The sequence below is a fragment of the Vanessa atalanta genome, chromosome 25 (genome assembly GCF_905147765.1).
Source record: "Vanessa atalanta chromosome 25, ilVanAtal1.2, whole genome shotgun sequence".
Classification (NCBI taxonomy): Eukaryota; Metazoa; Arthropoda; class Insecta; order Lepidoptera; family Nymphalidae; genus Vanessa; species Vanessa atalanta.
In genome coordinates, this window is record NC_061895.1 from 2,370,921 (window position 1) to 2,396,779 (window position 25,859).

The following is a 25,859-nucleotide window of genomic DNA, read 5'->3' on the forward strand; positions in this document are numbered from 1 at the left end:
TCACCGCAATATCATTTATAAAAATGAGATTATAATTTAAAATAAAAGAATTATTTCCTACTTGATTTATTCCAAATTTTGAAAAGTTGTGCATGCAGAAAAAGTAGAAGCCGCCTCAAGCAGTGTGGCATTGTACCAAGAAACTTCTATTAAATAGGAGGCTCAGATTTTGAGCAAGGCAAGCACCAGCTATCCGGCCACCAGAAGTTTGGAACAGTTTCTTAAAATAATCTATACTAATATTGTAAAATGGAATAAATATTTGTATGTAATATCCTGAACAATGATCCAATTCTAAAAAAATATAAACAATATAAATTATATTGTTATAATAAAATTTAAATTATTAATAAATTGCACCTGTACGAAGGAGGGACGAGTCGCTAGTATTTAAAAAGTTTTTATATCTATAAGTTACACGCCGACCTAACCTGACTGCATTTGAAAATGCTCGATTAGTGTATTTTGGTTATTATCATACAATTGCTATAAGGCACATTACATTGGGGTAACAGCACAGCTTAGAATATTTATACATCTAGATAGAGTGTCGCACTATAAAGTAAACGAACCAACTTTAGTATCTTGGTGTACTTGATAGCTACGCTTGGCACTCGCCAAACGTCATACGACTTTACGAGTTTGCGTGCGTTTCAGATCAACGTAACTTTTTTTTCTTTAATTAATTTTTTTCGACGCGTTCTCTGCTTTGACAGTCTATCAAGATATACAAATAATTAAAACAGTTTTCATTTTACAAAAAAGAGCTGCTCATGTTGTCCAAACTACGTTTGTTCACTTAGGGGTGGAACACTCCGGAATGTTTTTAACAGAATAAGAATATTTATTATGATTTAACATTAACTAAAGAAACACTTTCTGTTACTCAGCTGCATAGAGAAACTATTTTGTGAGGAAATGTACACGGTTTTACTACAGGATCCCAGACTATGTCCAATGTGCCTCTGTTCCTAAATTAAAATATTGTATACAAAAAGAGGTATTATACAATTTTTGAGTTGATGAACATGAAAGCACTTAGGAAGGAAACAATCGCCTCCTAGTTAAATTTCTTTCCAATACTATACAGTATTGTAAACGGTTATTAACTTTTGCCTTTAAACATCAGATTTTTTTTATATTTTTTATAAAAAACACACAGGTAGGCCGTACTGGGAAAAGGGATACCTAAAGATAAATGGCCATATATATATGTATGTACTGTATGAAATATTCATAATTCTCCTATCACCAATGTGCCACCAACCTTGAGAACTAAGATGTTGTTTTTTTACAATGGCTCACTCACCATTACTCATCGGCGGTATTGTGTATGATAAGTCGTTGGTACCTACTAAGGGCTTGCACAAAGCCCTATCACAAAATAAAAGTGGTGATAACACCAAAAAAAGTTTCTTTCGCCGATTCTTCTTTAACCTTTGTAATTTATTTTCCGAATTTGATTTTCTGCTTTAACAAACAAAAAGTAAACGTCAGCTAAGCTTTCAGGCCAGCTGATAGTAAGTGGTCATTAAATGCCATAGACATTAGCACTACAACAAAAATTAACCATCCCAATTTTGGAAACTAAGATTCTAAATCCCTTATACCTGTAGTTAGTTACACTGGCTAACTCTCCCTTCAAATCGGAACATAACGATACTAAGTATTGCTGGTTGGCGGTAGAATATCTGATAAGTGGGTGGTACCTAACTACGCACTTGCTCTAGGCCCCACCACCAAGTATAGCTTCCTAGTTAAATTTTGGGCAAAATTGAAAACATAACGATGTACTTTAACGAATTAGTAACTTTATGTATTGTGCTGCCATCTAACAAAAGTAGTTGATATCACACAAAGTTACATATTATTCATAGCGACATCTCTCATTGCTACCTAACACTAAGCCACTAGTTTAAGTTGTATATTACCATTAAAAAAAAATACATCTTCACGATACGTCTAATAAAAACTCTAATGCATTTTAATTATTGTAAATTAAAAAAAAAAAAAACAGTTTTCAAAAAATAATTTTATTTAACTAGTGCAATAGTTTTAGCTGAGAGCGCCATCTATTGTCGAATAGCCTTTACTTATATTTTAATTTTAATAAGAATGCCTCCGAATTCACATTTACCGCTAGTGCAGTTTCAGATAATTATATAAATAGTTTAAATTATTTTGCAAGTAGAATCATTTTTATAAAAAGATTAATGCAGTGTGTTTATATTTATTTCGTAGCGTTGGGCCACCTATCGGTAGTTCACCTTCTTCAAAAATGTATCGGCACATTAAGATGGACGTCATGAGCCCTTATGCTTCCACTGGCTCATAACACAATGTTAGGCAGTACAATAATTGATGTGGCAACTCAAACGGGCACATTAATCTACAATTAAAATTGTGTTGCAGATGTCCACGGGCGTTGGTAGTCAGTCCATCAGATCAACATTTTGACCGCTTACGTAAACCATAAAAAAATGCGCCAGCGTCAAAAAGAAATCACGCCAATTTTTAATTGTTTATAAATAATGTTTATAATTTTTTTTTTAAATTAATCATCAAGAATGTAAATAATTATAGTGGAATTATTGTAATAAGCTTTTTTCAAATTCCAGTTGGTTTATTTCTTCTTATGGGAATGCTGTTCTTCATTTTGTTGATATATCAATTGCATAGGATTTATTTTAGTACAAAAGTGTATAGCCAAGCAGTGCAGTCTCTATTGCATATGACCGAAGAGAATTCAAACTCACGACCAAACGCTATCCCAGTAACAGTGAAAACATCTCTAATTCTGTGTTGCTACTGTGAGTTTTTCCCTACGAAAACCTCGTAACTATTTATCGGACTCGGACTTTGATCATGACATCTGGTTCAGTCAAAGTCAAAGTCAAAGTCAAAAATCTTTATTCAATATAGAAGTGTTTACACTTGCTTATTGATAGTCAAAAATCTACCACCGGTTCGGAATTTAGCACCTCGGTCCTGAGAAGAACCGGCGAAAGAAACTCAGCGGGATATATATATATTTTTTTTATCCATTTTCCATGTACAATGATAATACTTCCATACTCGTTGACTTCCAGGCAGGATATAATATTACATACATACATATGTAATTTTATTTAACTAACATGATTTGTATTTCTAAATATTGAAAAAGAGTAACTACTGAGTTTCTTGCCGGTTGGTTGTTTCTGTGCCGGTGTTGTTCGGTATAATCTACATTCCGAACCGTTGGTAGCTTCACTTAATATAGTTTATTAAATTACGATTCAAAAGTGCTTGTAAAAGCCTACTTGAATTGAGTATATTTTGATTTTGACTTTATAAGTTAAGTCTTTAAGTCACTAATTATTTTCAAAACAACCAACAACAATAGCAAAGGCTTCTTTATTGGCATTAATGTCCGCCTCAGTAATATTTTTAAGAAGCGATTCGTACAGTATAATTTTAAACGAGGCGTTCAAAGACGTCAAGCTTACAATAACGATTCGTTATAAATGGAACCGTCACACGTGATACCTTTGACATTAGAACATTATTTTGTCGTGGATTACACTGGTGCACTCTGCCTTGCTCGACTTAGATATGTCTATTTAAATAAGCAGTCCTATTAAATAATCTCCTGGCTATTTCTGTATTATGTTGACAATTGTAAACTTCTTCTTCTTCTTGCAGTTCTTCTCAGGTTAATGTCTTTATTATCAGTTGGTAATTGATGTGAAAAATCAGATATTGTAATGCGTAAGATAAAACCATACCAAAACAGTCCAGCGTAATAATAATCTCTCCATTTATCTAGAAATGTTCTTTAATTCTCTTTACTGAATGCATATTGCTTATTTTTTCTAATAAAACATAATTATCAGTTTTTACGTTAAATATTAGCCGAGATGGCCCAGTGGTTAGAACGCGTGCATCTTAACCGATGATTTCGGGTTCAAACCCAGGCAGGCACCACTGAAATTTCATGTGCTTAATTTGTGTTTATAATTCATCTCGTGCTCGGCGGTGAAGGAAAACATCGTGAGGAAACCTGCATGTGTCTAATTTCAACGAAATTCAGCCACATGTGTATTCCGCCAACCCGCATTGGAGCAGCGTGGTGGAAAATGCTCCAAACCTTCTCCTCAAAGGGAGAGGAGGCCTTTATCCCAGCAGTGGGACATTTACGGGCTGCTTATGTTATGTTATGTTATGTACGTTAAATAACTCTCCTCCTCTTCCGCTTCGTGTAATCATTTGTTATTTTACCATTTGTTTACTCGGTGGTAGGGCTTTGTGCAAGCCCGTCTGGGTAGGTATTACCACTCATCAGATATTCTACCGCCAAACAACAGTACTTAGTATTGTTGTGTTCCGGTTTGAAGTGTGAGTGAGCCAGTGTAACTAAAGGCACGATGGCGCATAGGCGATGAAATTATTTGGCTAATATTTCTTACAGCGCCAATGTCTATCGGCGGTGGTGTCCACTTACCATCAGGTGGGCGGGCCATTTAAAAAAAAATGAAAAGAACGAGAAAAATTTCTTAAAGAAACTCAACATTATTCAAATTTTTTTATTCGTTTACCGATCAGTTAGATTAGTTAATTGTAGTTTGGCTAGAAGTTAGATAAATACCTCTTTCTTATTTTCTTGACATACACACTCATACATATTAATAAGCCGCGGTGTTCAATATATTATAAAAAATACAATATATTCCTATACTGCATACATTTCGAGATGCGATGTTAAATGAGACGTCATTGGAGGCTAGTCTATTATTCGCCGTACCAATGACGCTAAAAATGTATGATACATTACAACAAAAACAGTAATATCTTTAAATGTATTTATCTTATATTCATTATATAAACTAAACATTGAATACATAACATAATAAAAAAATCTATAATTGACAAAATAGTTTTATGGCTGTTCGATTTAGATAGATTTTTAAGATTTTTTTTATTTTCTCTGCAAGTTTACGTTACGATTCTCTGAGAAAATATAATTCTTTAATCACATAATAGTTACCCTATTGTATTATTAATAGTCATACGCATGCTTTTGATAGCGAAACACTTCAAAACCAATTATATAAACCCAAAAATTTTATAAGTAACCATTGTTATAAGAAAGAATATCACTACTCAAATCCAGACTCCATCGTTAGTTAAATAGTACCCGAGTTATCATTGGAATTACATACACTTATAAAGTAACAAATCGGTCAACTAACAGTAAGTCAAAGTAACAATTTTTTCTTTTTTTTTTAACGCCACCTAAGTGCAAAATATTCTGCCAATTCAGTCAATAATAAAGAAAACACGTGTTACATTATATAGCAATAATATCTAACACGAAATAGTAGCATCGACCATAAATACGACTATTCTAATATTATAAAGAATTAAAAGTTATTTGTTTGTATGTAGGAAGTAATCCCAGGAACTAATGATCCACCTTAAAAAAATTATATCATTTAATTTTCTTTATTAAAAAACCGCTACTGTGCGTAGTCAGGGCGTCTCGCTAGTGTTTTATAAATCAATTAATTATATACAAGTAAAGCGTGTAATAATAATAAGGATAATTATAATGATTACTATATGTATAGCAATTTATTTATTTATACTTTATTATAAATGTCAAAAATCCGTAACAAATTTTAACAGAGAAAAATAAGAATACACAAATAAAGCTTATAGCGATCTCACTGACAACCTTTGGCAACAGAAGCTTGCTAAGAGAACGGGTAAAGGCAGTTAATATGAAAAAAACAAACGTGTACAAACTTTTGTATAAAATATAACAATAAAGTCCCTTTGTAAATCATAACCATACACACAATATAATAAAAAACTTACAAGACGAAAATTCTGTAGTAAATGATGTACCTATTTACATATAAATTAATTATTGTATTATAAAGAAAATATAGTTTATTATTTTTGACAACTCATTATGAAACAAGCTTTAAATAAGTTCAATGTACTATTCAATGTGACTAATCATTTCAAAAACAAAACCGAAAACGAAAAACCATCTAGTTTGGTAAAAGCGAATGAATTTAAAATAATAAGATTTTCTAATACATTTCTAAAATAACCGTCGATTCGTATCCCGAAGTTATCTTAAACATGCTCAACAAAAGAATCTTCATCGATATTTCGAACAATAACCCCCCCAAGTAAATAAGCCGTGGGGGATGAATATATAATGAAATTTTGCCCTCGCCGTCCGTTAATCAAAAACTGCTGCAGAGCGGGCTCTGGAAAGACGTAAGAAAATGGAAATTTTCCTACCCTCCTTTTTCCTGTTTACCCCCCACTCGCCTCCGAGAGGTCGGACACCCTCCTTGGGCATAGATATATGGAGAGCGCTTCGATTAAAAAATACATATTAACAATAAATATTATAAATACGTTTTATACACAATATATCATTTGTATGACGTAATAAAAATATATTTATGTATGTGAAGCACGGAACATCTATTACTTAGTAGAACTTTATGCAAATCATCGATGGGTGGTTATTGTCAATCGTTTTATCAATCGTTGTATTGCTTGAAGGGTGTCCACAAATATTAGGTAATGTAAAGACAAGTAACATCTCAAACCTCTTGTTTAGGGACGTATTGACAACGTCAATAATTTTAAATTCTTGTGGCAGTTCTTCTCAGTTACACAGATGAGCCGGTGGTAGCGTTTAAAAATTAAAATAACCATTCCAGAGTGCTTGTAAGAGCATGCTTGAATAAAGTATGTTTTTATTATGACTGTTTTTGTGCCTTCTGGCGCAGGCGAGTACTTAATTTATATATTTTTTGTTGAACTAAAAACATTTTAATATAACAATATAATAAATATTTAAATGAAATTATTGTGTTAGTGAGCTAGAATAAGACATTTTAAAATATTGCTTACGTTAAGGTACAAGACATGGAACATTATACTTTATAAGGTAACAAGCGAATCTATACTGATATTATAAATGCGAAAGTAACTCTGTCTGTCGCTCTCTCACGGCCCAAACACTGAACCGAATTTGATAAAATTTGGTATGAAGTCATTTGAACTCCAAGGAAGGACATAGGCTACTTCTTTATGTCTAACTATTGACTATCAATCCCTAAAAACGCGAGAAAAGTCACTGGCAACAACTACTATAATATACATACATAATACATTTTACTTTTAAGTAGTTCACTATATATATCATGGATAAGATATCAGTACGGTCCGCACTAAAAAAAAACAATCAAACGATATCTAATTGATATCTAATTAATCTACATATATAAAGATGAAAATCAAAATACCAATCGAATCACTTTTAAGACCCTTTGGTATTGAGTAGATTTATATTACAGAAGTGCTCTCCTTCGTCGTCGCCTCCCTCCGCCTGCATTACGCCGCCAGCCGAATGCAAATTTTATAACACGACGCCCGTTTTCTTATAGGCATTGTCGTAAACCCGTCCGTACTCGCTTCGCCTCGGTCATTTGTTCTGATTGTGTTTCTATACTATACCTAACGTCTGCAATATTTAGACAAACCTCGATCGATGATATATATTGTAAATACAATATTTTACGTCTTCAGTAAGAAATATTTAACTTTCCTTACTTGGACGAAAATTCTATATTAGTTTTGTTTACAGCAATAAGTACATAAATATATTATATAAATATGTATGTATATTTAAATTACCAATATGTACATAGTTTTAAAACTGATATAATACTTGAAAACTGAGCCGTGCTTATTCGGATTTAAAACCCCGAAATGATTTAGTTACACATGTTCGAACCATTGGACATTAATGTAGCCAGCTAGGGGCAAGGGACTTACCATCCCATAGAAAAAGTACTAGTAAACCATAATTTTATCAAAAAAGCTACCCCAATCCCACTTGACCATCTCGGCTTCAGTCAAAATATATCTTATCGGATAAACAATGAACATATAAAGAAAAATATGTATTCGCACGTCAGAGTCTATAAATCTTAAAGAAATATAATAACATATTATATATATATATATATATATATATATATTAAATCAGGGCAAATTTCATCCAGATCTCTCGCGATTGAATAACAAACATCCAAACATACCTTGTTTAAATTATCAGCATATAATATATTGACCTTAAAAATAATAACATTAATGACAAGATATTATTCCAGAAGTTACGAAATTATCTCTGGTAATATTAAAGTCTTGGCATGCCAAGACTTTGGACCGAATCGTGATTGTAATTACACATAAAACACCCACCAATAACACAAGTCGTTGCCAAATTTCGAATTCAAAAGAACATTTTTGTTCTACCTGCCTCCCTCAAGATAAGTGTAATAAAAGTTCTCTAATGCGAAAACTTGGTAATGTTATCGGGATACGTGATCTCGCCTTTTCGTTGAACGTTCCAACTAATGTTTTTCGATTTTCAAACTTTTGGAAACAAAAAACCTAATTTGGTGAATCGTGATTGGATAGGGATAACTATTTGCTTTTAAATAGTTTTGATATAAAAACTTTTTGGTAAATTTTTATGTAGAACAATGGCTAAAAAGCTTTTGATAGGAATAAAAAAAACAAGTTGTTGGCAAGATTTTACTCATGCATACAATTTTCAGAAAATAAATAATTAAAAAAAAAAAATCTTTACGAGAATTGTGGTGTTTCTTCCTCTTTAATTTAACGACAGTTTATATTTTATATAAGGAATTTTAAACTAAAGTCTTTTTCAGTTGTGTTTTATAAAGTCTAAAGGACGCAAAGGCTCAGAATTATATACGAGTACAGAGGTAAGGTGTTTCCTTAAAGTACGTTTTAATTTCAAATTTAACAAATTCCCATACAAATTTACTTAAGACATTACCTTGGACTTACTGTAGTTATATTTGATGTGTAATATTTGACATCTCATCACCCATCTCAGTAATAAGCAACATTACATCGTATCGGAAAATTAGAGGCTACCATTTTTAGAGGTTACCATTCATATAGCGCGATTCCACAGCTTCCTAATTCATGTTACACACTTCCGTCTCTTTTCACGACATCACTATCACAGATTGCAGAAAAGCGAAAAGAATTATATTTCACTTAAATAAAAACTATTTTAAACAGAGCTTTGATTGCAATTATTTGCAAATTAAGGTATTCACATTAAATCATATGGTCACCCCTTGCAGTGCACTTGTGCAAATTTTCAGCACATTCAGGTAGTAGGAACTGATCAAAAGACACATATTAATACGACAAGTAAAAAACGGATCGTCGTTAATTGGTGCTACTAAATTTAAACCGGCGTTCTCTTAAGATAAACGCTGTCTTCACTAGAACTAGATTCCGAAGTACAAATTAAATAAACATATTTTTTTTTATTTCGATTCGTGAAACAGTAGTAACTTCATTCAGCCAAGCGTGCTCGGCAAATTCTTTAAGGCATTATCCGCTAAGTTATTATCGGCTCTACGGGTAGCTACGTACGATTTGCCGTTGAGTCTCTGCATATGATACTTTTCATACATTCTTATAACATTAACAGAATACCGATGACAAGTCTAAAACGTTTTATGTATTTAACGGCGTCTCTGATATTTTTGTCTCAATAAAAATAAAAAACGATATATTATCTAAAGATTCGACATTTAATTCAAATTATAATTTCTACATTCATTATAACGTTCTTGTCTCTTCCTTTAATCTGAAACAAAAGAAATAGATTTTTTTTTTAAATAAAAGATGGTATTAAAAATTCACGGCTAGCGTAGTCGTATTATCTAAACCACACTAATTCAACTCATAGTACAGATCTGATTGGGCCACAATCAAATATAGTTTTTATTATATAACGTATTAAAATAACTGCTCTTTTTTAAAGTACAAACTATATTCTATATAAAATAAAAGCACTTTCATTAACAATAAAAGACTTTCGGTGTCCCCTAAAACAAAGAACTTAACATTACAAAGTGAAATAGTATAAAATCCGCATCAAATATCACCATGTAGGTCCACTATCAGAGGTCCAGGTAAATTTTAATTTCCATGCAAATGTAAGACACGGTCGGTTAATCTAGAGCTCAGCTCTGGATCGCGTTTAATGAAGCCCGCTTTAGATTTTCTTCTAGATTTTAAATAATTTTATCAAATCGAATGGATGGAAAAGATTTTTTTTTTAAATTTAGAATACAAAAATTAAATTAGAAAAAAATTATTGCATTTTGTGATTGTTGCCATTGTTAAGCATTCGCATTTTTTATATTAACACAGATTTTTTTTTCATAATGGTTAGGCTAAGGTATATTCCATTAATTACTTATCGACAATGTTTAATTCTAATTTTAAGTTTAAATTGTCAAAAAATTTGTATGTTTTCATATATTTATTTTTTAATATGCAATTCAATGTTTTAGTTAATAATAAAATGTTGAACTGTGATAAGCAATAAACTATATATACTTATTAATGACTCAAATGATACATATTAGAATCAAACACGCTTAGAAATTCGTGTCTTTTATTTTTACTTATTAAAATCAATATAAAATTACATACAATTGTCATATAGTTTTGTATAATATATATATATTTTTTATAGAAACAAATTAATAAAGAAACCAAATAAATAAATACCCTATAAAAAAAAACCTATAAAATATAAATAATAACCAGAAAATTACATCCGAAGTCTTGAGGTATTCGCGAAAAGATATTCGGTGGAATTAAAACAACATTCGGAGAGAAAAGTGGTTCCCCCACCACCCTCTCTCCACGGGGGGGCCAGTCGCAAGATGGCTCCTTTTAAATGGGGTGGACGGTGGAATAAAAGTGTGCACCTTGGTGGGTGGGGGCATTCGATTTGCTGCGAAATTTTAATTGGTTGCTTGGTGTGGTGTATTTTTAGATTTTTTATTTTATTTTCTATCTATTGTAGGGCTTGTACGATATAATATACGTGATGTGTTGAAGGTGATTGTACTTACGATTGCTTTTGAAATGATGATGAATGAAATGAAAAAAAAAAACAATTTAAATTTAGAATATTTTGTTTGACTACGAAGAATTGTTTTTTTTTTTAAAATATAAATCTAATTATGATCGTTTATATAATAATAAAATTAAATTTTGTTTTAAGTTCTGATATCTAGTTTTATGTAAGAAATGAAATATAAGGACTTTTTCTAGAACTTCAATGCATAAATATATTACGATATAGTTAGACAGATAGGTAAATGAGCCACCTGATGGTAAGTGGTCTCCAGCGATAGACATATGCGTTATAATAAATATTAAGCATTCCTTACATCACCAATGCGCCACCGCACTCGAGAATTAAAATTGTAAGTGATTTGAGCGTGAAGTTTATTGCACATTGACCCTTCAAACCGGACAAGAAAAATACTAAGTATTATTGTTTAGTGGTAGGATATCTGACGTGGTGACACCAAGTGAATCTATTAAAAATCTCTAAGCGGTACTTTTTCTCAAATATTTCATAGGTCCTAGTTATATTTAGTCAATAAGGCATCTTTAAAGATAAACAAAAATCTCTACTAGTATTATAAATGCGAAAGTAACTCTGTCTGTCTGTTGCTCTTTCACAGACAAAAAGCTGAACCGAATTTGATGTAATTAGGTATGGAGCAAACCCTGAACTGTAAGGTAAAACTTTTTTACGCCTAACATCTACCGATAAATCTCTAAAACGCGACCAAACTTGAGATGACCAACACGGTCAATAAAATATCGAATTCTTATACATATATTTTAAAATATTATAGGAAGCAACGAAATATTTTCATAAAGCGATTATTATTTATGAAAGTTTTCGAACGTCTACGGAAACTTAAACTTCAAAACACATGTGATCTTGTCAAGTTTAGTTAAATTAGACTTTATTACTAAACAATAGAGTTGAATGTGGTCTAACGTGTTCGTTAACCTTTAGAAGAATGGGTAACGTACGTTGATTCATTTGAAGCCTTGAAATAAGGTCAGTGTGATACACAAGCGAACACATGTAAAGTAACACACACATATAAATATTGTAAATATTGCATTGGTTATTATTTTGTGAAATTGTTTACTTAACACAACATAGTATTAATTATATACGAGATAAAATATATGATATTAAAAATAGGCTTTAAAACTAATATAACATACAATAAAAAGGTATACTATGTATGAAGTACGGATGGTCTTTAGCTGTTTATCGGCAAATCCGCTTGGACTGAAATTAATTAAGAAATATTATATTTTATGTAATGTTATCGTATTTCATATAATGAACAAATATATAAACTTTTATATAAAATACATATTATATATTTTATTGTGTTATAAAAATGTCATTTTAGTGATGTGAGATTATATATTTTTTTAATGGCTATTTAGAATTTAGATTATTTTTATCGCCCAACGAATATCACCCACTACTGGTTTTATTTAAATATACGGTTACAATTATTAATAATAATATATGATTTTGTAATATATATATATATTAAAATCCAAATGGATGACAAATCAAATGTTTTTACTTAATTAAAAAAAGTAACATTTTGCGTTCTAAATTCAAACTGCGGTGTGCCGTTCCAATTCGTCTTCAGATGACTCTTGCTTTTTTATTCCGCCATAATTTCGAAAGCATAATTAATCGCCCACCGCCCGCCTTAATTGAATCACCCCTTCCCCCCAGCGTCCCCCAGGAAAAACAACCCTTTCTTATTTTTCCTTGTCCCCCTTGCAAGACGATAAATCCTTGGTAGAGACAGCGGGAGATATCTTGCAAAGTTTATGCTGATGAATAAAATTTGTCTACGTCTTATCTCAGTGACATAAGAGTTATTTTCGCTTGACATATCTTTAACTTGTTGATATATAAAGTCGGTTTTTTAAACAAGAAAAACCCTACGCAATTCGTCATTCGAATTCCGCGGGCGTATAATGGTGCTTCCATTTTGAAATCGCGGCGTTTGAATTTAGAACGTTATTAATTTTCTTTCGACTGGACGCTTAAAAATTTTAGAATCGATGAATACTTAAATTGCGTTAATATATATATTTTTTATTTATATTTCAACGTTACAACTCAAAGACCGCCTTTATTATGGTTACAGTTTCGTTAAACTATTTTATTATTGATACATTAGATATCTGTCGCCATTTTGTGCTGTAACACATTTTGTTATTGGTCATCAGTTTAATATTTTTTTTTAAATGATAATAAATCGTTTGATTATTTATTTTAATAATTTAAACATAAAATGTAGGGTATATAAATCGAGTACATAGTCAGAGTTTATGTCAAGCTACATATAAAAATATAATCGTTATTTTTTGTTTATTTTTCAGCAACCATTCAACATATATTCTATCACCACGCCGCAACACTTAGTATTTTACAGGCACAAGGGACATCTTGATTCCCTGTTTAAACTACGGAACCTATCTCCTTTAGGCGCTGTACCACTGACTATGAGGAGGCGAATTTGCCCGTCCACCTAAGTATGAGATTTAAAAAAATATTTGTGTTCATTTTTAGCGTGCACATATTCAAAAACAAGTGTATTAGATAACCCACACAAGCACTAATAATAGTTGTTAATATTTACACGATAAAAGCAAAGCTACTAAAATAAAAAATGAGATGTCTTTAAAACAATATGAATTACATTATAGTCACATACATATTTAATTTAACAGGGTTACCGTCTCTATAACAGTGGTTTTCTCTTTTAAATACTAACATTTATTAGTGGATATATAGATTGGTATACTTACATTCAATTAATGACAATAAAAACCAATCATTTAAAGATAGACAATTGTTAAAAATACTCAAAAATCTTTACTTTTACTTTTTTTTTTTGTATACAATGTAAGAATTATTTTATTGGACAAAAGTACCTACTCTTTCATAAAGTTAATAATAATAAGACGCGAACCTACCGTGACGTACCACCCTCGATTAAGACGGGGTTTCGTTTTTTAGGGGCATCATTGCCCCCTAAAACGTCACCACTCAAGGCAGACCTCTAGGTCCCTTTTTGTTTATCTTATATACCGTTGACTAAAATGCGATTCATAGGAAGGGAAGGTCAATTTAAAATTGACGCCTTGAAGGGGAAAAGAAGAAATAAATGTACAAAGGGTATTTTAAATTGCTAAGAGCGACTGCTTCAGCGATTTGTTTCGCGTCTTTGAATAATTTTGCATGTAACAAACGTAATTAAAATTTTTAGAACATTTTCAATTATATAACTTATAAGAATGGTTTTTAAAAACACTTGTATTATTATGTTGTAGAAACGTTTAAATTTCTAATTATATATTTTAGTTCAACAAATTATTTCTCGGACTTAATAAAGAACTGACGAAAAAACCTTAGTGTGATGATTTACAGGGAAGGTCTTGTGATATTATGTACAGTCCTGTAAAAGGGATTTTGAATAAATCATACAATTTTACGAGTTGCACTAAGTTTTTAATATATGAATAAGATATATTTTTAATGATAAATTTCAAATATATTTCACTATATTTAATGATGTATTAAAATACATGAACTTCAACTACAATTAGTATTTTTTTTTTAATCTCAGTTTTATACGATTAATACTAATTAAAAAGTAATAAGAGGCTTCATAGCAAATTTACCAAAAACTTTGAAAATCCATTATTAATTTGGATCCCTTGAAAGCACCCTCGCACCCCCATAATGTACACCATTTTATATAAAAGCCCTTCTAAAAATGCACTCAGACATTTAAAGATATAATTAAGGGGGTGGGCACACCCTTAGGGAAATTCGCCTTCTTTTGACGTTTTAAAGACCCCTTTTCTTGCCCTTGCATCAAATAAGTGTTTTAATATAGTAAAGATCTGGATAAGCTAAAATAATTTCTTAAAGTATATGTAAAAATTTATTAAATATTTTCCATATTTTTTTTGCGTAGAGAACTTTAGGTACCTTATTAGTTTGCTTTCAGACTACACAAGGAAGATAGATCATTTTGATTTAGAGGACCTAACACTTATCACAATTCCTAAAATTACGAACTACTTACGAACTTACTAAAACATCTATGTCTGTTGTATATATTTATTATTTAATTGATATTAAATAAAATATAATGACGTATTTTAATTATATGTTCATAAAATGAAATAAAATAAAAAATCGGCTCTTCTATTAATTTACATCCATGTTATTTTCACCCTACGATCGTTTAAGAGTATATAGCTCATAATTACCGAACGAACATAGCCCAAAGTTTTATAGTACTTCAGAGAAACGTCTTCAGTTATTATTATTCGTAATGACTTATTTATATTTTAATGACCAACATTAACGTATTAAATGAAAACATACTTCTTTTGACAAAATAGTTTATCAGAAATATAACATTAAATCAAAGTCAATCAATAAAAACGCAATCCTAAAACAAGGAATAATGAAATAAATAACGACCGGGCGTTAATTGAGAGAGGAGGAATAAAAATTCCCATTAAAACGACTACAAGCACAACGTTTGTCCTTCAAAATTGGCGGGTAAATTTCCCACGTCACCGACGAGGGACGTGTCAGCGAAAAAACAGTTAAAAAGGCGGGAAAAATAAGGAAAAAGCGAAGAGAACCGGGTATTATCCATGTTAATTCCCGGGCTAATTTAATTCACGCCTAATTCTATTTGCCGAGCAAAACGGGGAGGTGATAATTGTAGGACAGTTTTTTGTGACACGGACGAAGGAAAATGGGGATTTTTTTCAGCGTTAAGTAATCCTTTCTTTTTAAAGCGTGGGAAATGATCCTTTTGTATAAATACGACCTTTTTCACTTACCTTTTTTTAATTCATTTTCACATTCACTTTAGAATTTAAGATCGCGTTCGACTTTACGTGTCACGACGATCACGGTTAAAGGTAACTTTAAAACTGACCAACACTTTTGTTAGACAGTAGGCGACATTAGTAATAATATTAGAAACTTATAACCCTTTTGATTTGATACCGGTTTTGGACAAAACACGTGAAAGTGACCGGCATGCCCCAGGGGTCAGTTTTAGAGCCGTTATTGTCTATTTTTTGAATAGGACTGGTCAATCTGGTTTCGCTGACCCTTCCTTATCCTTTTTAATGTTTTGTAAGTGTAGGGATTTCAATGTGCAGCTGCTACTTTGGGACTCGTTTGGTGACGAAACAATTTTGCTTACCTATGTTTTAATATTTTTAGATTCTAAAACTTTTAGTATTTCTAAGTCTAAGTTTTAGTATTTAAATGTCGTTTTAGTTGTTATTATGAACTAAATATAAATAAATTGTTACTAAAATATATTGTCGCCTTACAAAAATAGTTTTTAATAATATAAAGTTATACTTATTTGGTGGTAGCTTTTTATGCAAGCCCGTCTGAGTAGGTACCACCCACTCATCACATATTCTACTACCAAACATCGATAATTAGTATCGTTGTGTTCCGGTTTGAAGGGTGAATGCGGCAGTAAGTATACAGGTATAAGGGTAAGGTAAGTAATCTTAGTTTCTAAGGTTGGTTTCGCATTGGCAATATAAGTAATTGTTGTTTAAAGCAGCAATGAGCTATGATGATACCATCGACTCGTTCCACTCCACTTACCTATATTATAAAATAATAAAAGCGACTGTGATATGATACACGTGGCATACGTCTATCATATCAGATTTCATTTCTTAATAACTTACAGTATCTATTATTTGAAATAAAATAACAATTTAAAGCTGACAATTCACAAAGCATCACTTTGCTATAAAATTGTATTCGATGCATTAAAATTACCTGGAAGTGGTGTATAATTTGAAAAAGGCTATAATAAACAATTTATAATGGCCGCCCACACCGCGCTCTGTCATTAGATATACTTGCGTATTTTAAAATGACAGTTATTTTAAACGCAACATGAATTATCAAACTCGAATGATATTTAGATAGGTTATATGTTTTAAAATAAATTATTTCACTTAAAACTAATACATACACGTAAAATACTAGAGGTTGTCGTAACCACATTGATCAATGAATTATGGTGGTCACTAGGATGGTCTTTGCACGTATTTCTCTGCTATTTGTAAAAAATGTTTGACTAATGGGATTGGAAATTTGGAATACTAAATCAGAAAAATTAATCCCTCGGTTCTTTCGTGTTCATTTATGTTTTAGAAATGGAGGAATTTTTAATATACCAGAGTAGTCGGAATTTTATGACACAACAACAGATAGACAAGGAATTACAGCTAGGTTAAATAAAAGCAAAGTTCAGATCGTAAAATTCGTCCGAAACATTTAACACTACTTTAATAGATTTTTTAAGTGTCTTATTTCTAGTTGTCTTTTTATAAACCAAATTGAAAAGAAATTGTAAATATAAACGAACTTCATTAATATGCTGAAATAAAAACTAATCAAATTAAGACGTGGCATTTGAATTATACTGAACAATTAGTATCCTCAAATCAGTTCGTAAACTAAAGATGATAGAAAAGCCTCAACATACTTTTCCAGCTCGAAAAGTATATCTTATGCGTCTTTTGATCACAATCGTTCGAGTGAAGTTAAGCACGCGAATTCTCGATAAAATTCAATCGAAAGTTGTCGGTTTTTATCGATTATTTTACAAATTCAACTCAACTCAACTGGTACCATCTGATTAGGTTAACTTTCTGGATTTAACTTGTTTTTGTCAGGCTTATAATTTACAACGTCAAATTGTGAAATTTTGTTGTTTTTAGAAAAACTTCTTTATTTTTTACATGATATAAATAGGCGGACGAACATATGGACCACCTGATGGTAAGTGATCACCACTTGTAATTACACTGGCTCACTCACCTTAAAAACCGGAACAGAACAATATTGAGTATATATAACTAAAAGATATATAACTATAGGCACTAGGGACATAACATCATAGTTCCCAAGGTTGGTGGCGTTAATCATGTAACGAGAAGATTGATATTAGTATCGGGTGTGGTGACCACATACTCGTACCGTGCTGTGGTCCAAAATATTCCGCACTATTAATTTTCATAGAAAGTTTTAAATACTCTGTGCCATTTTTTAAGTGTTGATTTTATGTTTGATTGGATAAGAGTAGATTGTCCGTCTGTTGCTTATATTTAGCTATAAAATACCTCAAACGTGGGGTAGAGTAAATTATACCATAAAAAAAATTAAAGTCTCTTCGAATAGTTCACTATTTAATTATCATAATAACAATGTTATCAAAATTCTTATAAATGTAAAATAAAACTAAAACATTTTACGATCGATATAAGAACATTTAACTGACCGAACCGGAACAAACTGGTCATAACCGAAGATTTATAAAAAAGTTCTAAATTTGAAATCAATGAACCATTACGTAACGAATATCAATAAAGAAGCGAACATTTTTTTGTCCTTTTCCAACCCTTTCGCGCCACATGTCCTTTCTTTAAACACAAAACGTGACTGCGAATAAAAAAATGTATAATACTTTAGCTTTAGACCGTTGTCCATATGTCCTTTTGTTGTTTTTTAATAATAGTCGATAGACACACATCAATGCAATTTGGTTATGGTCAGTTTAGGGTTGCCATTATTGTAATTTTATAGGAAAATATACTTATTATAAATTTTAAACGAAATACAAAGCTATAAAATAAGGAATGTCATGAAATAAAAATATATCCTGAATTTGATATAGATATATCATACTTTAAAAAAATCTTATATATGCGTAGCATAGTATATTTATTATATGTATAATAATTAAAAAAAAAAACATAATATTTGTTCCATTTTATTGGATTTTAATGTAATTTTATGTTATTACCATAATTATTGTAATACACGATAAATTAAAACGTTCCGCAATATGTTTTTTGATGGATACCGCTTCCCGCTAGTTTAAACCGGTTGAAACCGGAACCGACTAGATCCGGTTCTGACCAGTTGGTCAATGTTGACCCTTTCTTATAGTATTATTTGGGGTCGGAAGGTCCTTGAGCAGATGTTAACGTAATAGGTGTTAAATTTTCATCTGCATCTATTTTTTATTTCACGTATTTAAACTACACATGGTACGAAATGTATGTGTATTTGAAAATCTTTTTCTCTCTTTTTACAGTACTGTATGGGTATTCAGAAAAAACTCACCGCAGAATACGAACGTGAAATATCACAGTGTAATATGCTACATTCACTATAATAATTATAAAATTAAATTTATATTATAAATTAAATTAAATGGTGTTTGTGTGTAAATGTAGTAAATCGGTTGTCAACATTTCACGAGTGAGATGCAAAGTGAGTTCCTATAGAATAACACTGTATTGTATTGTATAATTATGATTTTAAAAATGATGGACGATATTTATTGCTTTTTAATAAATAGACACTAAAGTAACCTAACAAAGGTCAAGGTATCCAAATTATATGCGTTTTGTTGTAAACTAGCTAATTTATTATTAATATACCATATATTCCTCATGAATAATTAAGCTTTCTAAATATAAAAAATAAAATTGTAGAATTTCTTACAAACAAAATAATTTTACCTCTTTTTAATATTAGTATAGATTAATGTACCCTTGTCACAATATAACAACTATTAAATTTGTCGGTGGTTCCAAACTATTCTAGAATACCTACATAGATGACAGTTGAGAAATCGAAATTTTAAATGTCGATCCTTAATCTTTGATTTACCACTGAGCAAATAGTATAATTACTATTAGCACTGGATTTGAATAAAAAATAGTATCCGCAAGACTGAGTTCTAAAGACTGAATTCTAAATTATAAAAATTTCAACATTGGATTTTATTAAATTATTAATTTATTAATAACGGTAACACTAATTTAATTTGTGTTTATAATTCATCTCGTGCTCGGCGGTGAAGGAAAACATCGTGAGGAAACCTGCATGTGTCTAATTTCAACGAAATTCAGCCACATGTGTATTCCGCCAACCCGCATTGGAGCAGCGTGGTGGAATATGCTCCAAACCTTCTCCTCAAAGGAAGAGGAGGCCTTTATCCCAGCAGTGGGACATTTACGGGCTGCTTATGTTATGTAATTTAATTACACTTAGTATAATTATTTTATTTATTTATTACTATGGAAAAAATCTAATAATCAACTTATCTTAACTCTCTTATGAATAATAAAACGATAAACAGTTTAACTACCATATATTCATCCAATAAAAACATTTAAGTGACATCCCAAAATAAAATTACGTTTATCGTATTTTTTTAACCTACCCGCCTTCTGAATTGATTAGGTCTTAAGTTGGTTATAATAAGTATAATTCTTAATATAATTTTACCCATCCCGATGATTGTCGACGACGTATAATATGACTATTCATTCGCAAAGGCGCGCCCCTCCTCGTCAAATCATTATCGGCGTGCATGAGTATGAGTAAGTAGCGCGTGTGCTTACAAGATGTCTCAGTGTGCGTGAGACGACTAAAAGTAAAGACGGCGAAAAATTCAAATACTATTCTATTTTTAAAATTTGCATCATTTCGTTTTTTTTTTTGTCTAAGTAAATCAATAATAACACTAAGGAATACAAGAAAAGTTCGAAGCGAGAGTGTAGTTCTACAAGATCAGTCAAACAGATAACGTGTAAGCATTCTAAAAACTACTTCCCGAGATCGATATCTGGAACGAACACGAATGCGACTGGTACAAAGTAGGCGAAATGTAAATGCGGACTTTCCCAAATATCCCGGTTGTTTCGCAAACAATTTGTAAGGCAAATTTTTAGTGTGACGGCGCCCGGATTTCCTTCGCCGAGTTAACTATTCCTCTCGCCGGATAACCTGTGTAAATCTTACATTAGTACTGCCGTGTACAGTCGCAGGGGATAATGGCACATTATTTTATCGTGTCTCTTTATTTTATAAAGCAATTTACTTGTATATTAGACCAGATAGTTGCTTTATGTAGGTCTATCGACTACATAGGTATTTTTACATACAAAATCTTTATATAAATGGTTTCACAAGTACTGGAAATTAAGTTTATAAAATTCACAGTGAATGAAATTCTTGGAGCCTTAATATAGAAGAAAAATCACCAAATGTTAATGTTTTAAATGCAAAAGTAAATCTGTCATTCTGAAAGGAAGTCCATAAAGTCCTTCCTTTAGGTTACTTCTTTATGCCTTACACCTGACGATTAACCCCTATGATGCAATTATATATTAATTAATATTAATTATAATTAATTTGAGATATTCCTGAACAGCAAAGGTGCATATATAAAGAAATCAGCTTAGAAAATAGACCTTTGGAAAAGCTAGCCAGTTAAGCTGATGAAGTTACTTAATTTTTTCAGCGCCTTATCTTGTTACCTTCTGTTCGTGTGTACGTAGTGCGTTCCCACTCATATAAAAGGACGCGCTGCGTATAACGTACCATTTTTTTTTGTTTTTTTAACGAAACTAAAATAATAATATAATTATATTATTTCAAGCGTACTTAACCGTGATCACATGATAATCACGTGACTTATTATAATTTAAAGCTTAGTCATGCTCTGTGACTTCTCCAGCGCCTGTACCGCATATCTGGGGAAGGCTGCAATAATTCGCCGGTGTTTTCGCGAATTCTTCCCGCGCCACACACTCGCCTTCCACTCGCATACCTCCGCCGCGTCGCTTACACCCTGGTAACTTTGTCACGATACATTTTACAAATTAGTTTTTTTTTTAATTAAATTTATTTCAATATCGGAGTTTATTAAATATACTAACCAATGAGCTGCCGCATTGTGTGCTGAATTTTTTATTTATCTTCCAATAAATTGACCTGGATCATATGTACACAACGCGCTAGTAATATAATTATTCATAAATATATCACTAAATGCTATCAGTTAGTGAGTAAGCGTTCAGTTCATTTTATATATAAAAGTATTTAATTTTTTTTTCATCTTCATCTGTTACACAGGTTTGGCATACAGTAACAGACCTTTGCGCAATATTAAGAAGAAAGAATGAAATAACCGATCACATAAATATAATTAAGAAACGCTCATAAAAAGATTTTAATATTTTAATATGACAACACCCTTAATTATATTTGATGACGTCATCACATTTAAACATTTAGAACGCTTTTTAAAGAAAGATGAAATTATGAATAATATTTTTCTAAATCTCATACTTGATAAATACACAAGAATTAAAAAAAACATTACACAAATTTATTACACTATAGTTGAGTGTAAACTTTTATAATCTTCAATTTAAATCGTTAAAGACCTATCACAATACAATTGAAAAGTGCATCGTGAACAGCAGGTGAACTGTCTGAATCAACACATGACAGTGCAGTGGTTTCCACAGATTATTAAAATAACAGATGAATTAGCAAAGAGGTTTTAATGTAATTTTTTTTTGTTTGTATTACTTAACAAAGATTTATATTAGACTTTTGTTACACTATAGATTTATTTTTGAATTTGTTCAAAAAGGGTTTAAATATTAATTTGTTACTTTTTGATGAAAATTGTTTCAAAACCGTAATCAGTATAATATACGGATTTTAAAAAAGTTGTAGGATTACAATTTGTTTTTTTTTATATATGTGTTCGGTCATAGTCATATATAAATGTATTTGCAAAATTATTTTTTAGCTCGAAAGAAATTTATTTCGATATGATGATGAATTTCTGAGACAGTCAACGGAACTCTTTAATAAATGACAGCGAAACAACTGCAGTTGCTGATATATTATGCCATTGAAATCAACTTTTTAAAAAATCTTTTACAATTAAAATTATATTTTTAAAATTAAAGATCGCCATGTCCATCCATCAAAAACTAAATTAATAATCTGTACTTGAAAACTGGCTTTACTGTTTTAACATTTACCTTTAAACAAAGATTCATTAAAAAATTGCAGCGAATTAATTCAACTGTCTATTTTATTAAATAATCTTTGACTAAGCATTTCTTAACAAGGTGTCGAAATGTAAGTTATTCAAATCAGATTATTGAAAGTTAAAGAACATCCTTTTATCATTAATAAAAAAATATTTTTTTTATCATATTTTAGACCTTAAATTATTGCCATAAGACGAAATGAAGCGTCTATTTTGAACGGTTGTAACAAATGGTGTGACATACTGTCGAACCTAAGCTTATACTAAAATAGAATTTATATCAAGGCTTTAAGGCTGAATTTTGCATGTATTATCCCTAAAAAAAAATTGTTAACTTTCGATTTTCAAATTGATTTGGATAGTTTTTTAAATAAATATTGATATAAGGGTCGGAAGTCGGTGATTTATAAGAAAGTGGCAGAATCGATTTTATGGGGTAAAAAATATCGATTGGAATTTACGATTTACGATGCTTTGAACTAATCCATATGTTGTGATCTGTTGTTTTTGTTTTTTATTTGAAATCATTGCAATATTTGATTTTATAGTTTGAAAATCTTACATTCGAAATTTAAAATATTGAGCACAGAAATAGGTTTAAAAATTTTAGGCCGTTTCGAATAAATTTATTATTCTATTCGATTATTTCGCCAGTTCTTCTCAGGTCTGAGATATGTATATATCTTTAGTAGTAATAGTTGTAGATTTTGAACAAACAATAAGAAATTGTATTGATTTTAAATTTGCAATTATGAAATTGAATTTAACTTGACATTACTTATATTTCTATTTTAAAAATAATATCTTATATTATAAATGCGAAAGTATCTCTGTCTGTCTATTGGTCTTCACAGCCAAACCACTGCACCGAATTTGATGAAATTTTGTATAGAGCAAGTCTAATTTCCAAGGAGGGATATAGGGTTTTTTGATTAACAGTCAAACAACCCCCTAAATATAAACACTATGAATAATATAACGTATATCTGATGCAATATCGTCATCTTGTTAAGTATTTACCTCTGTCAGTTGATCTTCTTATTCGCCTATTATGACACTGACAATTGTCTTTTAATCTTTTTTTTTTTAATTGTACCATAAATATAAATAGAGCAAAGGTCGTACTGATGCTAAATAGTCATATTAAATCTTTGTAAGTACATATTTCTATGCATATTAAATATATGTTTTAAATTAGTTTGACAAAAACAAAGACCCGCTGAGTTTCGCCGTTTCTTCTCAGGTCAGGGTGTTTCCCTTTCCGAACCGGTGGTAGTGTTTAATTTGACTATCAATAAGTGTAATGCTTCTATATCGAATAAAGAAATTTGAGTTAAAGTTTCTAATATCTTAGCTAAGAGGTGCAAGTCATGCTTTATACATCACTCTGATTTATATGTAATAAATACACTCACTCACTCGCCCCCTAAACGAAACACATCAATTGAAAATATTGGTGTTTATAGTAAGTCTCACTAAGATGTCTAAGAAGATACAAAGTCCTTTGAATGTAATATATACAGATCGTTGTCAATATTATTATTAGTTAAAAATTACTACAAGTATTTAAAACGGGATATTTACCATGTTTTTTTTATTTTAATCGGTGGAGCTCGATATTTCGATATTATCTGCGAATTTCTTGTTCACTCGTGAATTGTTGTAATAAAAATAACCATGTTAATTTAAAATTTTATTTAGTAAAAAATTGTTTCTAAAGTCATTTCATATATGTATATGTAGATCGTTGAGTAATGCTTTACCTGGAGCTAATTCTGGGTAAAAAGTCAATCTATCTACAAAAAAATCAGAACCTGAGCAAATTTATCCAATTTTAGCTCCGATGGATAAGACGTGATCCTGAGCTTGAGCTGAGCGTGACGTGAGCTTGCAAGACTTGACCTTAACAAACTTACAAACATACATTGCTAATTAACGTAAAGATATATTCCGTACACGTGTCAGGAAAAGAAACTTCGTGTATCGTATCGAATCGTTTCTTTGATTATTATTATGAAATAATAATTAACTTAATTATAATAAAACGCTAAGTAAGATACAAGAAAATTATCCGCTTCGATTCTTCTCAACCTAACTATATACAGCCTCCAAGCTCACGGACCCTAGCCTCAGCTATGTAAGTGCAATTTAAAATGTAAATTACGGAGCAAAGAAGTAGGGGCCCCTCGCCAACTTGGAGCAGCCTGTATACGACCTCTTCGATCCACAATGTACAAAATACGACTTATTGATAGCTTAAATTGAACCTTATTTTATATACATTTAAGTTAATTTTTGTTTAAAAGGTTCATTAAGTTACAGCGTTAATGTTGTTTAAAGTTTTTTGAAGAGATAAATTCACTGTGTTACAATATAAGTTTTATGTTAAGGCAATAAGGTTGAATTTAACTTTAGTTTCATGTTTTGGAAATAAGACGTTCTAGTTATATTTTTTATATTTCTTCGCAAGTAAAGGATTTGTTTTGCAAGAAAATGTGAGTTAAGAAGCGGACGCCGTCTTCGTAGTTTAAATTATTTCTAAAAGGATATTTAATTATCAACGCCTTGATTATATATTTAGTTATTATTCTTCAGTATTTCGATATAGTTGTATATCTTAGACCATTTAAAGTATAATTCATAATGTAACATTATATCTAGACTATGAGTTTGTCCTAGGGGTAAATATCTTTGTTCTATTAATAATGGATGTATCTGTGTTGAGATAAGGTTATATCTAGAGTGTGACTACAAAGAACTAAAACGATTGAGCAAACTTTATCTTGGTGTGCGTGACAGCTGCCCTTGACTCTCGCTCATTTATCGTACCCCTGTATGATGATTTCACATCAATATTTACCTTTCAATATAGTCAGGGTGACGTTTTATTTTCTGTCTCGCACAACCGCTCTGTGGAACCACTTTTCG